Source organism: Ambystoma mexicanum, chromosome 4q (genome assembly GCF_040938575.1).
Source record: "Ambystoma mexicanum isolate Mex_15411 chromosome 4q, UKY_AmexF1_1, whole genome shotgun sequence".
Classification (NCBI taxonomy): Eukaryota; Metazoa; Chordata; class Amphibia; order Caudata; family Ambystomatidae; genus Ambystoma; species Ambystoma mexicanum.
The window spans coordinates 216,730,200-216,746,992 of NC_090928.1; the positions used below are offsets into that span (position 1 = coordinate 216,730,200).

Below are 16,793 nucleotides of genomic sequence, written 5' to 3' on the forward strand. Positions count from 1 at the left end.
TAAAGACTTGGCGGCTTGGGTATTTGCATTCATCTTTGTGAGTTCCTCGTCTGTAGAATAATGGAACAATTCTTTGCCATCAAAATGGAGGTCTAGAACTTTGTCTTGCACTTCCATTGAGAATTCTTGTGTGGAGCCACGCCTGGCGGGAGAGGACAACCCCGACCATAAGGCCTCGATCAGCGGTATCTACGTGGTGTGCCGCAGCTTCCAGTAGATCTTGTGCCAACCTTTTGGCGTCCGTCAAACCGGCTTTAAAGTAGTTTAGCCTATCCACAGAAATACACTCCTGGAAATCAGCCAGCTCCTTCCAGAGCCTCAGATTGGCTGCTGCCAGTATGATAGCTTGATGAAGTTGTAGCGCTGAATTGGCAAAGACTTTCTTGGCCAATGCGTCCAAAAGCTTATTCTCTTTGGAAAGAATCTGAGTTGCTGCCGTAGAAGATGCAGAGGCCGGTTTGGACTGGAGGGTGGTTGCTGCCACCACCATTGAGGAAGGGAGCGGACAAGCTGAGAAGGCCATCTCCTTAGAGGCGTGAAGCTTGTACCGAGTGTCAATCCTCTTGTTGAGGTGTAGCACGGTATGGCGTTTATCCCAAACCTTACAGGACTCAGCCAAGACATCCATTTGGAGGAACAGGCCGGTGCACTCCTGAGGTGACAGGGTAAAGGCTCCAGAAAGCATCCCTTGCTGTGGAGGAACTGGATTATCAAGGAGGGCCATCGTATCCAGTACCTGGTCATGGAATGCTCTAACAGAGCATAGCTGCTCATCGCCATCCTGATCAGCTTGAGGCACGTCCAACGAAGTGGGAAAAGAAGACTGGTCCACGACGCATACCGCCTCAGGTTTTAAGGTGGTGTCTATCTCTGCCGGTGTCTTCTCAATAGGTGACAGCGGAAGGAAGAGTCGGGAGCTGTGGAGAGGGACCACTAGGAAGCGGTGGAGGAAGTGGCACCACCGGGACCTGCACAGGAACAGCCGGGGCAAGAGGTGGCAATGGCGGTTCAGGGTACATTTCCCTGAAAAAACGTTTAAAATACGCCTTCATGGGGTCAGAATGCATGAGCATCTGAAACTTCCTGAAAAACTCATCTTCAGCTAAAGTTTTTACCGCTGGAACAGGCAGAGCTGCTCATGAGGGGCATACCCCCATGAGCGCAAGGAGGCTAGTTGCCAGGAGTGCTCACCAGCGGCCGGATCCACATAGATGAGTGGAGCGGAAGCAGGCAGGAGCGAGACTGTATGCGGCAGCCATGTCTGAGCACGGCAGTTACATGAAGGGCGGAACAGGATTTTGTTGTCCAGATAGCGTAGAAAAGGCTGCTCAACCCCAAGATGCATGTTCCCAGCATCAGACGTCGTGAACATTGGTGTAAGAGACGTATCCAAAATGGCCGCTGTGGACCATGGAGGTTGGGCCGCCATTATGTTGGCACCTCAGGAGAACTGCGTCACATTTGAAGATGAGGTAATTGTCTCCTCAGGGGAGACAGGAGACTTGAGTAAAACTAGCCTAGACACACAGATCCTTGGCCGAGCTTGTACTGGCAGGGCTTGGATGCTTACTGGACACCTTAGAAAGTGCCCCAGAAATAGCCTCCAGTGTAGGAACCTCGGCAGAGCCGGTACTGGAAGGCTTGTGGCCCGTGACCACCTTCATTGCCCCCCTCGACAGAACCGGTACCACCACGACCCTGAGCGTGGGACGGTTGAGGAACAATCAATCCCCACCGGCAAGACCTTCAAAAGGGTCTCTCGATTCTGTCGGTACTAACCTTAGCCTCAAGAAGAGGAACCTTGGGCATGTAACCCGGGACAGATCGCTCCCTCAAAAGGGGCCTCGAGTTGTGGCTCTGTGTGGAGAGCTCCAGAAATGGAGACCTCAGGGTGAACCCCAGTGGCCACAGACCCAGAACTGGGCTGAACTTTAGCACTCAAATGGTACCTCTGAGCAATGTCTGGTTTTGGCAGGTCCACTAAGGGAACCCTCTGAGAACACTGGTATGCCTGTTAGGCCCTTTCAGCACCTCAGGGGAAACCCTGGTGACAGAGCTACTGGAGCCACTACTGGTCCTGAAGACCCCGGGAATGAGTCCCCTGGCTGGGGTGCCGTAAAAGTAAGGAACTTACCGGGTATTTCTTTTCGTCGATTAACACACCCTATACCTCTTTCTTTGAAATAGAACACTGCAAGATACTGATGTTGGAGTGCCCGGACGGAGAGGGAGTCGCAGTAGAAGCACGAATCCCAGTGATGTTCCGGGCCTAGACACTCCAAACAGAGAATGGGGTACCACCCTTGCGAAACAACGTTCGCATGAAGAACAAGACCTGAATCCCAGACACTCCGGCATAGACTGAGTACTAGATGACCGTGGAACCGGAGGAGACAGGAAGGACAATTGACTTTGGCTTAGCCTATTGTACTGAATGACTCTTCTTGGGTGATCCAAAAGTATTTGCCTGCTTAAGAATATTTGTGGTCTCTTGTATGTTCTAAGTAATCTTTTCCTTTGACATAGATGATTCTAAATGCAACAGTGATATATTAATGTCCCCAGCACCCTAGCACCCTAGCACCTGAAGTCACCTGAGCTAGTGTATGTGGGCCATCCCAAAAGGGCAACTACTGATTTAGATATTACTAGTGTATTTCATGAAGTGTATTTGAGTGTTGCTATTATATTTGCTCCCTTCTGAAGAAGGCTTATTCTAACTGACTAATAAATACACTCAAGGTTTCTTGAAGAAACAATTAATGTGTTTATTTGAATACTTGTAACTGTAAATCTCGGTGTAACTCCACTACAGCTCACATTGACCCCTCTTGAGATGAGCCTGGCTGCTCAACACTACCAAAACTGTTCAGTACAAACTTATACCAAAGGTTGGGTTTCCTATACCTGTAGTCAGATTTGTTTGTAGTTTTCCCAGAGGGTACTGCCTACAAACTTTGCCTAACAATGTATAATGTGAAACTTGATATTTTGGATTGGTTGGGTGCCTTTGAATACAATCAAGGGATGCAGTATCTCACAGGGAATCAGCCGATTCCCTGGCTTTTGTCTAGGGTTCCCAAGGTTGCAACTAATGCTGTAATAAAGGTGGGTAAACTTGAAAGACAGGAGTATGATGAGAACGTGAAGCTGGCCTCGATAGCTAGATTTGGGAAAACTCCTTCCCAGTACCTTAAGAGGTTTAGGAACCTCAAAAAGACTGATGGTACCCCTTGGGCTACCTGGGTGTGTGAATGTTTGAAAAACTTAGATGGATGGGTTAAGGGTTACAGAGTTAACACCACTGAAGGAATGAGAAAGCTGTTTTTGATAAACTATTTTTGATACCTGGCCTCTTCTGCTTGCCTGGCTCCCACCTCCCATTGGTTGCCCGGGCTGTTATTAGCCAATGAGAGCAACCGGGAGGCGGGAGCCGGCCCCAATCAACCAATGCCCACACCAAAGGCCCGTCTATGCCCTGTCCACTTCCAGGGCGAGACTTGCCCATTGCTTCTTTCCTCCTACCACAGTATGTGCGCTGCCGCCCTGCAACATGGGGTAGGCACCGTGTTCATGCTCCCTGAATTGACATTTGCATGTGTGTGCTGATGCCGCCCTTCAAGATGGGGCTGCGCATCATGTCTGTGCGACATATATTTACCTTCTGCATGGTATGCTGATGCCGCCCTTTAAGATGGGGCTGCACATCATGTCTGTGCCACTTATTTTGACTTTATGCACTGTATGCTGATGCCACCCTTCAAGATGGGGCTGCACATCATGTCTAGGCCACATATATTGACTTCAGCACTGTATGCGGATGCATCCTTTATTCAAAAGGAGGCTAGGCAAACTACGTCTTTGCTAGCACTTATGTAACCACGATTTCACAAGCACTATGCAACTAAGTACGCCTTCTTAACAGCGGTGCGATGCCCGAGGGCAGTTTGCGCTTTACAAATGCAAATAATAAATAAAATATATGCCTGCACTGCTGAGCTGAGATGGGACTTGGCTGACTCAAAAGAGATTGATCCCAAAAAGTTAGCAAAGGCTGATGACTTGTGGGTTGCCAACAGGGCCACTCACAAAAAGGATGAGGGGAAGCAGCACAAGAAAGATGGAAAGAAAAAATCCAATTCCAACCACCCGAAAGAGAGCCACAAACAGAAAAAGGGTAAACACCATGGGAAACTAGGTCAGTCTAGTGAAACCTCTGGTGCTAAACCAAAGTGAGGTCAGCAGAAGCCCCCATTCCAAAGAACATTTGGTAAATGTTATGCTTGTGGGTCAATTGACCATGTGAAAGAGGATCCCAGATACAAGGGTAAACCTTCAGAGGTCCACAACTGCCTCCTTAGCCTTCATCCCCGAGTGAGAAGTTCATATGGCAAGTGGTAACTTTCAATTATTGGCTGAATATCCCATTGGAGTCTCAGCGAGTGTTTTAGTGTCCTGGGTCCGTGGGAACAGCAGAATGTTGATGTGTAGAACTATTCCAGATAATGCAAAAGAATACTACAAGGAGAGTACTTGTAAATGGCCAGGAGACCCCTGCGATTAGCGACACTGGGGCCAGCATTACAGTGGTGGATGAAAGCTTTTTCAAGCCCGAGGATATTGCTAAGGGACCCAAAAGGTCCCACTAAACTTGCTGGAGGCCCTATCCAGATGGTTCTAATACTAACATCTCTCATCCAGTGCAACAATATGACTAAGAATACCGGTCAGTGTACAAAATGAGGTGCCTGGAAGAGTCCTGTTGGGGAATGACTTAAAGACTAAGTTCTATCAAGCAATCCCAGGCCTCCCGGTAAAAGGAAGCAGGAGCAAACTAGATTGGCCAGAGAGGCAACTTTTGATGACTCAGTGGGAAGTTACAGTAGTTCCTATAACACAGTCCACAGGAAGGACACCCTTCTAATTCCAAGCCAAAAAAGGAGTCAAAGGGGAAACCCAAGGACTCAGGAAAGAAGAAAGTTATCACCCCTGTTCAAAGGACAAACGCATCCCCAACGGAAAGTGGTGAATCAGCTACTTGTGAAACAAAGCTGGACGAAGCCCTTCCCTATGTTGATCTGGATCCTTTAGACCACCCTGAGCAGCAGACCTTACATGCAGAAGGAGGCCCCTCTATGACAGACTTCAACAAAGGTCACAGAGAGTGTCCTACTCTTGAAGGACTTTGCCAACAGGCAGCTTCCCAGCTGGATGGGCAAGAGTCAGGGAAGCATAGGCTGTACTGGGAGGATGGCCTACTTTACAGTGAGTCTATTGAGTCTACCCCAGGGGGACTAGAGAAGACTTAGTGCCTCAGGTGGTGAGAGCCTGGTTTCTATAGTTAGCCCATGTGATTCCTCTGGCTGGTTACTTAAGTTTTAAGACGACCAAGGAGAGGAGTTCTCTGTATTTCTACTGGCCGGCCCAAGATGGGGTCTGATTCAGATTAATTCTGTAGAAACTGTCACACTTGTCAGACTTCTGGAAAGAGTGTAGCATCTCTGGTGCCTCTCCCAGTGGTGGGAGTTCCTTTTGAGAGGGTAGGGATTGACATTGTTGGTCCCCTAGACCCTCCCACATCTTCAGGCAAAGGATTTTTATATTGGTTATGGTAGACCATGCTACCAGGTATCCTGAAGCCATACCTATGAGGACTGTTACTGCTCAGGCAGTGGCTAAGGCCCTCCTTGGCATTTTTAGAAGTGTTCGTTTTCCTAATGAGGTCATCTCAGACAGGGGGAACAATGTTATGTCCCACTACATGTAGGCCATGTGGAAAAACTGTGGAGTGACCTAAAAGTTCTCAACAGACTACCGACCCAAAACCAATGGGTTGGTAGAGCGGCTTAATAGAACTATGAAGAGAGCATGATTGGTGCTATAGAAGTGGGACCTTCTACTGCATGCCTTCTCTTTGCTTATAGAAAAGACCCTAAGGAAGGGGTTGGTTTCAACCCCTTTGAGCTGCTCTAGAGTTTTCTTTCCCTCAAGCCAGTAGAGTCACTATGTGTTAGGTCTCTGAAGGAGAATGACAAATTATGACAGAAGCTTCTGATAACTTGAAAGCAGGTCAGGCTCTGGTTAAACATTGGCATGACAAGAAGGCCAACATGGTGGAGTTTACTCCAGACCAGCTCATTCTAGGTATGATACCTACAAGGCAGAGGGCCTTACAGGACAAATTGATTGGACCCTTTAAGGTTGTGGGAAAACTTGGAAGTCAATTACCTAGTGGACCTGGGCAATCCCAAGTAGGCCCCTAGGGTCTTTCACACTAACCGCCTACAGGCATATGTACCAAGACCAGAACTAGGAGCTTTGCTCTTAGCATCTGATCAAGAGGAGGAGGAAGAGAGTGAGCTTCTACCCGATCTCCTCAGGGGACCTTTAGATGGAAAAATAGGAGTTACACTCTTCTGATCTGACTCTGCAACACCAGGAGGAGGTCAAAGTTCTGTTGAATCAGTTTGCCTCCCTGTTTTCACCAACACCAGGCTTGCCCCCTTGGAGGCCAGCATGATATACTCACTCAGACTATGTAAGAACCCAGATAAAGAAAAAAGTCAAGAAGATGCTTGATCTTGGGGTAAAAGCGCCATCTACAAGTCCATGGGCTAGTGCAGTTGTTCTAGTGTCAAAGGCAGGATCTAAGGATTCTGTGTGGATTATAGAGCTCTTAATGCAGTCACCATTACGGATGCCCATCTTTTACATAGGACAGATGAGCTGGTGGAAAAACCTGGTTCAGCCAAGTTCCTCAGTAAATTTGACCTAACCTCAGGCTATCGGCAAATAGCTCTGACAGACCATGTCAAGGAGAAAACTGCATTTTCTACCAGAGGAGGACTACCAGTTTAAGGTTATGCCTTTTGGACTCAAAAATGCACCTGCTACATTCCAAAGGCTGTTGAATCATGTTCTGAATGGAAAACGTCTGCATGGCATACTTGGACGACATTTTAGTGTTAGCCCCACTTGGGAAGAGCATCCTGACCACCGTGGATTTGTTTTGCAGGGTCTTGAACAGGCCCATCTGACCATAAAGAAAAGCAAATGTCAAATTGGTCAGAGTAAAGTGGTCTACCTTGGACATGAGGTAGGAGGAGGTGAAATGAGGCCATTGCCTAGCAAAGTACAAGACTGGACCACCCCGACTTCTCAAGCCCAAGTGAGAGCCTTTCTAGGTCTCACTGGTTACTATAGGAACTTCCATGATAACTATGGGACCATATCTTCTCCCTTGAATGTGATCTCCTCACCCAAATTTCCCAAGGTGGTCAGGTGGAATGAGGAGTGCAATAAGGCTTTTGAAGGAATGAAGAAAGCACTTTCTCAAGCTCCAGTCTTGAGAGATCTAGACGACAACCTATCCTTTATTGTACAAACTGATGCTTCAAATACAGAAATAGGTGCAGGTTTGAGTCAGCTTGATGAGAAAGGCAGGGAACACCCTATCTGCTTCATTAGTAGGAAACTGAAGGTACGCGAGACAAGGTGGGTAACTATTGAAAGAAAATGTTGTTTTGCCATTGTGTGGTCTTTGAAGTTTAGACCATACTTGTATGGAACTACTTTTGTAATTCAAACAGACCACCAACCCTTGAGATGGTTAATGCAGATGAAGGGGGAGAAACCTTAATTGTTAAGATGGTCAATCAGCCTTCAGGAGTTTGATTTTACCGTAGAAAACAGGTCAGGGTGTAATTACCAAAATGCTGATGTCTCTCCAGAAAGTATGACCGACTGGATTAGGAGATTCATTCAGAAGTGGATTAAATCCTCCTGTCCCTTAGTCTAGGGGGGGGGGGGAGGGAGGGACAAGTGTTACGGAGAATTTTCAGAAATGTGCCAATTCCCGTGTACCTTAGAGACCCCAAGCTCTTTTGCTGGACTTTAGGACTTAATTGTTATCCTGGAGAGAGCAAGACCCTTTCCCTCACTCTCTTGTGTATTTTTCTTTGATTTTAACACTTTTTTGGGTTTTGGAGTCTGACAAATTTCATAGCATCATATTTTTACATTGTGACACAAAGCACCTTGAGTGTAGTAGCACAGGGATGTCGTTTAATACAATCTCTTGGTTAAACTACTGTTTCCAAGAGCAGTAAAGTGAAATTGACTTTACTTACCTTTTGTAACTTTACTTCGTATCCCCTTTTGTCTACTTTCTCATGTAACACTTTTATGTAACCCTTTCTACAAGTAATGGCTGGTGGCAGTGGTTTACATTTTTCTACTAACATTGTGTGTTTTCACAGCGGGCTGCATTCGCAGTGGCAGTATAGAACCCATGGGTGCTCATTTTGACAAAATGGCCCGGTCTTTTTTCGCCATTTCTTGTTGTAAAGGACCTTCTTGAGATTTACTCTGCACGCCAAACCAGGTTTAGTCACGATGTTTGCTTTTTCAGAGTTCACTGTTGAAGCCCACCTCTGGCTCCAGCATGTATGGCAGGGCAGGAAGCGAGGGAGGTGCCCGAAACGCCCTGTGCCTAGTCTCCTTGGTTACATGAATGCACCCAAAGGTGATTGGCTGGCTGGCGGGCGGTCCTTGGAGGACAGCCACCCTGCTGTGTGAGGGACAGCTAGGCTGCCAATGAATGGGAGAAACTATAAAAGGCGAGGTCTTTTGCAGGGAAGACAGAGTCGACTACTGGACTAAGAAACCGAATGAGGAGCTTGCCGTAACCTCCAAGACGGTTGGTTTACCCGGTGAAGCCCTGCAGGATTGCTGAAGCTCTGAATTTCGAATCGACTAGAGAAGTCCTGCAAGGACGACTTCTACCCTTGGGTTTGTGAGACCAATCAGCCTCAAGACAAACTAGACTGGAACCCCTCTCTGCTGGTTGTACTACTTTGCTGCTGTAGGAACAGAGCGCCAGGGAACAGGAATACCAGAATCGAGTGCATCGCCTTTAAGCCGGACTGACAAATCGTAAGCCACCTCAACAGAGTGCTGGACCCCAGAAGCAAGGAAAGTCCACAAGGTGTCCAAAAACCGTGGTGGTGCTATTTGCAAGTAGCTGAAACCGCAAAGTGCTGCTGATCTTAATTGTGCCCATTGCTGCTGCCGACCTTCGAATCGTAGTGCAGGAGTCCCAGGACATCCTCCCTCTCGTCCTCACGACTGAGGCCCAGGAACACAGGATCTGCAGAAACTACAACAGGAACATAAACCAGCTTGAAACGTTCTTCACTCAGGGTACTGTAACTAGGGGTACTTACCTCCTGTGTGTAGCTTGCTCACGCTCAATTGAGACTTGCATTTGCTGCCTTTTGCAGAGTTGCTTGCAGCTTTGCCCTTCACAAGCCTCCCAGCTTGTGGCCCAACAGTGATTTCTTGTACAACAAAACATGTTAATATTTTGCAAGATCTTTGTGCTAATCTTCAAGAAGTGCCTCAGCTCCCCTAGACTTTGCTCAATTGACATTGGCTGTCCTGGCTCCCTGAAGACTCTTATCCTCTGACTTTGTGTTGATCTGTCCCTCCAAAAAGTCCTACATACCTTACTTTTATAGCTGGGAAAGGGTTGATCTACATTGCATTGGGGGATTCTAAAGTGCTTACCTGTTAACTATTGTTTCCTTCCCTAACCTTTTCCTCACAACTTCAGTATTACCATTTAAGTGTGAAATGTGATATATTAATGTCCACAGTGTCCTAACTATTGAAGTCACCTCAGGGTGTAGGAATATCTGTGTGCCATCCCAAAAGGCTATCTACTTACTTTATTGAACTGAATAAGTGTGTTGGTGTATTTTAAGTTTGCATATTTCTTCCTTTCAAAAGAAGAACAAATTACTTATCTTACCTGGAAACATTCTTTTGATGGGATGTTCCTCCGACGTCACCAGATGCTATATATAGGACGCACGGCACCCGTAGCCTCAGTTGTAGTTTTTTCCCAGAACGCGTGGCACCAATCTGCTGCCAGTATGACTGCAGCAAGCCTTGCGGAAACGTAAGCTGTAATCGCATAAGACATTCTGTAGAGGGGTAGGCTGGGAGGGTTCGATGCGGAATAAGTCAGAGGAACATCCCATCGAAAGAACGTTACCAGTTAAGATAAGTAACTTGTTCTTCGAGGGGATTGTGTCCTTCGACGTATTCCACATCTATGACAGACTCCCAAAGCAGTACCAACGTATGGAGGTGGGAAAAGAATTTATAAATTTAGAATTTTAGAATGCCCAATCAAATTGCCGAATAGAGGACTGCCTTCCCAAAGGCCAAATCCTGCCCATGGATGGAGTCCAAGCAATAGTGTCTCACGAAAGTATGGACAGAGGCCCATGTGGCTGCTTCGCAAATATTGCGAATCGGAACGCCCCTCTGTAGAGCCGTGGAGGCAGCCACACCGGTACTAGACTGAGCCGGTAAGCCTACTGAGGATCCTTACCCACCAAACGATAACACTCAGAGATCGTCAAAATTATCCATCTGGACAAGGTCTGCTTGGAAACAGTCTGACCTAAACAACTTCCAGCATAACCAAAAAAGAGCCGATTGTCCACTCTGACCCGGGACATCCGTGAGAGATAGAAACTCAAAGCTCTCCTAGGATCGAACCTATGGAGCCTCTCCTCTTCCTTACCAGGATGTGGAGGAGGATAAAACGCTGGAAGATTTACCTTCTGGCTCAAATGGAACTCCAACACAACCTTCGGAAGAAAAGAAGGCCCCACCCTAAGGACAACCCTGTCCTTATGGAACACAGTGAAGGATGGCTTGGCAGAAAGTGCCTGCAACTCACTCAGCATGCGGAAGTAACCGCAACTAAAAATACAGTTTTAAAGGAGAACAGTCGCTACGGACAAGAATGTAAAAGCTCAAACGGAGCTCCCTTTAGGAACTTTAAAACCAAATTCAAATCACATTCCAATACCTGGAAAGGCGACGGTGGAAATACATTAGTGAGCCCTTTTAGAAACTGTGAAATTAAAGGAATCTTAAAAAAAGAACATTCCTCAGATGAGCGCTTAAATATAGACAGCGCCGCCAGGTAACACTTAATGGTACCCACTTGCAGGCCCCTGTGGGCTAAGGAAAACAAAAAAAGACAAAACGCAACATTGGGAAGGATCCACATTCTGTACCCTGCACCAGTCACAGAACTTTTTCCAACAGCAACGGTACAGGTATTTCGTTGCGGGCCTTCTGGCCGAAAGCAACACCTCCATCACGTCTTCGGGGCGGTCCCAATCCTTATATCTCAACCTTTCAGATACCAAGCATGAAGGCTGAGAGACTGGACCTCTGGATGGAGAACCCAACCCCCATCCTGTGAGAGCAGATCGTCTCCGTAGGGAAGACGGCGTGGAGGGCAGATGGACATGTCTACAAGGTCCGGGTACCACGCTCTCCTGGCCCATGCCGGAGCAATGAGGATCATCCGGGAACCAAACCTCCGTAGCCTCTGCAACAGTTGCAGAATGACAGGGACTGGAGGAAACGCGTACAGCAGTGGGAAAGACCACTCCACTACGAACGCGTCGCCCAAGGCTCCTCTTGGAGGAAATTCCCGCAAGCAGAATCTTTCGCACTTCTGGTTGACACTGGTGGCGAAGAGATCCACTTGTGGGGTTCCCCAAAGGGGGTAGATCTCCAACAGAACTTCCTGAGCCAGCTCCCACTCGTGACAGACTGTGCTCTGCCTGCTCAGAGCGTCCGCCGCCGAGTTTGTGTTCGGCCAGATGAACTGCCGAGATCAAAATTTCCTGCTGGATGGCCCAGAACCAGAGCTGCATCGCATCCCTGCACAATGGGAGTGACCCTGTCCCCCCTTTTTTGTTGAGGTAGTGCATGGCCAGTGTATTGTCCATCATAATCAGGACATTCTTCCCCCGCACAGATGGCAGAAAAGCCTTCAGGGCTAGCCTGACAACTCTAACAGATTGATGTGGAGTCTGGACTCTGACGCAGACCAACAGCCACTGGCTGTCAACTCGTTGGCATGAGCTCCCCACCCCGTGAGGGATGCGTCGATCACAATTGTCACCTCCGGCCACGGTTGCCAAAATGGAGCTCCCTTCAACAGATTTCCTTCGACGGCCCACCACAGAAGGTCCTGGGCGACCGAGGGCAGAATCTGAACGGGATCCGACATCCTGCCGGAGAACTGCGACCACTGCATCTTGAGAGCCCACTGCAGAGATCTCATCCACAGCCTGGCCTCTGGCACCAGGAAAATGCAGGATGCCATGAGGCCGAGCAACCTCAAGAACTCCAACGCTGGGAGAATCTGGGCATGTTGACATTTGTTTACCATCTGCAGAATGTGAAGAGCCCTCACCTGGGGAGGCACAGCTCCGATGTATTGGAGCTGCTGGTTAGGTGTCAAATGGGGCTTCTTTAAATGGAGGGAGAAGCCCAGATTGTGAAGGGAGTGGCAGGTGACAGACATATGATCCAGGGATTGCTCGGGAGAGCGCGCCCTGATCAACCAATCGTCCAGGTAGGGGGTAGACGTGAATCCCCCTTTCCTGAAATACGCAGCCACCACCACCATCAGCTTGGTGAAGACCCTCGGGGCGAGGTCAATCCGAACATCAGGACCCGAAAACTGAAAATGCGAGTCGCCAACCGCGAACCTCCAGTACTTCCTGTGCTTAGGATGAATCAGCACATGAAAGTAAGCATCCTTGAGGTCGAGAGACCCAAACCAATCCTGAAGTTGAAGGGCCTAGAGGACTTGAGAAAGAGTGACCATCTTTAACTTGTCCTTCCTGAGGAGCTTGTTCAGCCAATGCAAGTCCAGGATGGGTCTCAATCCCCAGTTTTTTTGTTTGGGATCAAAAAATAAGGGGAATACCATCCCTTGTTCCTTTCTGCTACAGGCACCAGTTCTATGGCGCTTTTCTCCAGCAGGGATAGGATTTCTTGCACAAGGAGTGGATCTGGACTCTTCAAAGAGAGCTTCCCCGGTGGATTGTCATGAGGCCTCTGCCTAAAGGGGAGACAGTAGCCATGGTTTATGATCTCCAGAACCCACACATCTTAAGTAATGGCACGCCATTCTCCAAGATGCTGCGCAAGTCTGCCCCCAACCGGCGAACCATGGGACATGGTCTCATGACTGAGCTGACGCGGCAGTGCCTGAGGGCAAAAAGGCAACTGCCCGAGCGGCTTTGGCACCTTGAGTACCTTGCTTTCCACCTCTGGTACTCCTACGTTGGCCCTTTTGACTGGCAGCTCCTCTCGATCTACCAAAGGAAGAGTAGTACCAAAAGGAACCTTCCCTCCATTGCTATCCCCTAGGACGAAAAGGCAGAGGTTGACGTACTGCAGCGCTCAAAGACTTCGCTGCAGCTTTGGAGGTCTGCAACCTCTCAAGGCTCTCGTCAGCCTTGCTGCCAAACAGATGGACACCATGAAAGGGTGATGTTGAGAAGCTGGGATTGCACATCAGGAGCAACCCCGACTTCCGCAAGCACGCAAATCTGCGTATCGCAGTGCTCGCAGCCATGGACCGACTGACACAGTCTGCCGTGTCCAAACCCGACTGAACGGCATCCTTGCCGTCCTGCACGAGGGCTAGAAAACCATCCCGTTCCTCCCCTTCGGGAATACGCTCAGCCGCCAAAGACACACAATTCCAGAGTGTGAGTGAATCTTGCCAAGGCACAAACTGAGCTAGCTGCCTTCAAAGCCATACCCCCAGATGAAAATACCTTCTTCGCCCAACCATCAAGGAGGGATGGTAGGGTATGCAGCCTGCTTTGCGGGGGCCATAGCCACTTGCACCACCAAACTCTCCGGAGTAGGGTGCGTCGACAAGTAGCAGGGGTCACCACTGGCTGGACTATTTTTTCGGAAGTGACTTATTCACTCTCCGGGCCAGTCCAAGCCGCTGCCACCCTTCTTTGCAAAGCCATATGAAATGGCAACACCGGGTCAGTGGGTAGACCTTGGTCCAGGATATCCGTCAGATCATCCTGCAGAAAAACAGGTGTTGCAGACCACCCCAAGTATTCAGTCACCCTCGACATGAGACGCCTATATGAGGATTCGGCATGCGTACCAGGCTCAGGCCTGCCAAACTCCACCTCCAGAGAGGTGTCAAGCCCACTGGCGTTATGCAAGGACTGACTGAGTTCTTCCATCTGACTGTAACCAGACAACAGGTCATCAAGGACATCAGGGGCACCACCACCTCCTCATCAGACCCTTCTTCCACCTCTGAAATTTAATCCAAAAGGTTGGATTAAATCCATCCTGGGTGGAGGAACAGAGATGGGCTCAAAAACAGGCCGCACTGACTTACTGAGAGCCTTCCTCAGAGTTTCCACAGCCCTCCGGGGCACCTCTGGCAAATCCTCCACAAACTGTGTCAAAGGTGCCGATGGAATCAGAGTCGTCGACCGAGGCGCCGATCACTTCGACAACTGCTTTGTGGCCGGAGCCTCGAGAGAGTCCCTCGAAAGACATGGCACCGATGGCGTCAATGCCTACTTGGAAGGCTTCACAGGTTCCGAGGACCGAGACGTGGGTCTGGCACAGCTATGGCAATCGACCTTGTCCGATCGGGACCTCGACGGCTCCCAATGATGGCGCCGACCTTCCGAGCCCGAAGGCGTGCGAGTGGTGGCTCTAGCTCGTTCCTTGCCGGCTTCTCTCGAAGGCGCGGACGGAACAGTGCCTTGCGATTCAAAAATCACCATCTGCTTGCGGAATGTGTCCCATTCGGCGGGCGACGAAGACTTGGTGGGACAAGTCAACCGCCTTCTGCCAGAGTCCTCTGACGAGGAAGGCGACCGGTGACGGTGCTTCCGAGAATGCCTAGAAGAGGCAGAGGAATGGCGGGACCCACTCCGAGACAGAGATCCCCTGGACTTACACCCCTTTTAGGTTTAAGACACCCTACCTACGGTTAATTTCTCCTTCCGTTCCCGCAAGGCCTTCGATGTCAGGGACTGTAAGTCATCGCAGGCGTGGCTTTCGCTGAGGCACCAGAGGCAGCCGTCGTGTGGGTCCGTGATGGACATTTTGGAACCACAGTCCCGACATTTTTTAAACCCTGACTTCAGGGTAGAAGAAGACATCCCTTTCGAAGTAGAAGAATCGAGCGCGCCGAGATTCCGAAGCAACCACGTTTGCGGAAAAACAGAACTGAGGCTACGGGTGCCGTGCGTCCTATATAGAACATCCGGTGATGTCGACCGCTCGACGGAGGCCCTCAAGGGACAGCGTATCAATGGACGTCTACGCCGAAAATGTTTCCGATGGAGCACAGCTGTGGTCATTACAGTCATAGATGTGGAATACGTCAGAGGACACAATCCCCTCAAAGGCTTATTTTAAAACTGACTGTTAAATTAATAAATACTTATTTTATCAAGAAACCTCTACTATAAATGTTATTTGAATACTTGTTACTGTGAATCTTCATTTTGCAACCCTATAGCTCACATTTACCCCTCTTGAGATAAGCCTGGCTGCTCAGTCACACTACCAACTTGTGTAGTTGGCCTATACCAAAGGTTGGGTTACCTTTTGCCAAGAGGACAAGGCTGGTGTAGTCTCCCACATGGTTACTACACACAATCTTACCTAACAGGCCACCTCTCAGCTAAACCTCCACACTGAATCTGCGTTTTATCTCCATGACCATCAGTCTAGCTTCAGATCGGCCAGGGTCACGGACACTGCTCTCTGGAACTCCAGGAACCTCGACTCCAGCTCTCACTCAACTTCCTTGACCTCTCCTCTACCTTTGACACGGTCAATCACGCCACCCTGATCAACCATCTCAGTGTGAACCTTGGCATCACCGGTCAGGCTCTGGCGTGGCTGACCTCCTTCCTCTTGGGCTGACCATCCTAAGTCCAATTTGGGTCCTTTCTCTCCACTACCTCCCACTCCACATGTGGTGTTCCCCAGGGCTCCATCCTCTCACCCTGGCTCTTCATTGTCCATCTTGCCCCCCCCCTCCGCCTCCCCCGTGCCACCGGATGTCAACTTTCTCCTCTAACTTTCAGTATTATGCGCCTGACGCACAGCTCTCTTTCAGGCTACCCTCAGCCTCCTCTCCCACCTCGCTCACTCTGGTCTATCCGCTCTTCCACAACCTCTGCCTTAATGCCAGTAAGACAGATTTTTCTCATTGGGGCTACTGCATTTCCTCTCCTTTTGACCAGCCCTCATTGGGCCCCGCCCTCTCCTCACCCTCCTGTGAGGCAAAAAACATTGGCATCATCTTCGGCTCCACTCTCTCATTCTCTCCACACATCACAGACACTGCCAAGAAGGCCCACTTCCAGCAGCACCTCCTCAGAAGGTATACTACCTTTTCTCACCTTCCCCCAGCATCTCACTGTCTCCAGAGCTCTGGTTCTCTCCAGACTTCTTCCGGTTCATTTGAACTTCCGGAAGTTTGTCAAGACCTTCCTCTTATTCCTCCCCCCCCTCCCCCCCACTAATCTACTTCTCTGCTCGTCCTGACTGGTGGCGTGTCTGCCCTCAGTCTAATAGGGTCCCACCCCCCCCCAAACCCACTCTCCTTCACCAGTCCACCCTGCACTGCCTTCTGGCCTACCCAGTACTTCTGGTCTGGGGCTGCACCAGTGTAGTCCTCCGCTGTCCTCGCACAGAGCCCTGCTGCCCTAACTGCACCCCCCCCACCCCCAAACCCCTTCCGTGCACTTCTCCCCTCATCCTCTCCCCTCCACTTCATTGCACTTGCACAATCTGAATGTCACAAGGTAAGATAGTAGGTCTCGTCATCCCCTCCCGGCGCCTAGAAATACTTGTGTAAAGGTGCATGATAAATATCAAATCACATCATACCTGAGCCC

At 49.3% G+C, this 16,793-nt stretch overlaps 1 protein-coding gene across 3 annotated transcripts in view; it reads right to left on the minus strand.

The window, feature by feature from the left end:
• Positions 1-16,793, minus strand: part of SCAF8 (SR-related CTD associated factor 8) — a 2,093,867-nt gene that overhangs the window by 1,484,871 nt on the left and 592,203 nt on the right. The window lies entirely within an intron of this gene.